We start from the raw sequence: 714 nt of genomic DNA, 5'->3' as shown, positions 1-714 counted from the left end.
AACCGCCCTTGCAAGAAGAAGACGCTATCAATGAAGTTGAGGTACCAGAACAACCAACTGATGAAATCCTTTTGATCGACCCGCAAAACTTTCAATATGAAGATATTCCCGAAGATGCGACAGATGAAGCACGTGAAGACGAGTTCGAGAGAAGCGACGATGATGATTGTAATGATAGTGATGAGAACGAAAATGATTTAGAGTGATGTAATATTGATGAGAACGAAAACGATTTAGAGTGATGTAATATATGTAACAAATGTTGTATTTCTCTATTGTAACGTATGTTTAAATAATATTATTTTTTTACCATCTTAATGTATGTGTAACAAATGTTGTTATATATAATATGTATTTCTTTAGTTTTTAAAAAATTATTTGGAGTTTTAGGGTTTTAGAGTTTAAGTTGGAGAAAGAGCAAGAAGTAGTAGAGAAGAAGATATGATGTTAGATGATATGTGACTTTGGGGTTTAGGGATTTCATTCTCGGTGTTTAGGGTTAAGCGTTTTAAAATCGTCGTAAATGGTTAACACACGGGCCAGGTAACTTCGTCGTAAATGGAAAAACGCGGGTCTGGTAACTTCGTCGTAAACAGACGTTTCGACGTAATTTCGTCGTAAATCGAAAAACGCGGGCCTGGTAACTTCGTCGTAATTTTACATCGCTTTACGACGAAACGTTTTCTATATATTGAGACGCCGAGAACGAGGCTT

Source organism: Brassica oleracea, chromosome C9, assembly GCF_000695525.1.
Source record: "Brassica oleracea var. oleracea cultivar TO1000 chromosome C9, BOL, whole genome shotgun sequence".
Lineage (NCBI taxonomy): Eukaryota > Viridiplantae > Streptophyta > Magnoliopsida > Brassicales > Brassicaceae > Brassica > Brassica oleracea.
This window is presented reverse-complemented; position numbering follows the sequence as displayed.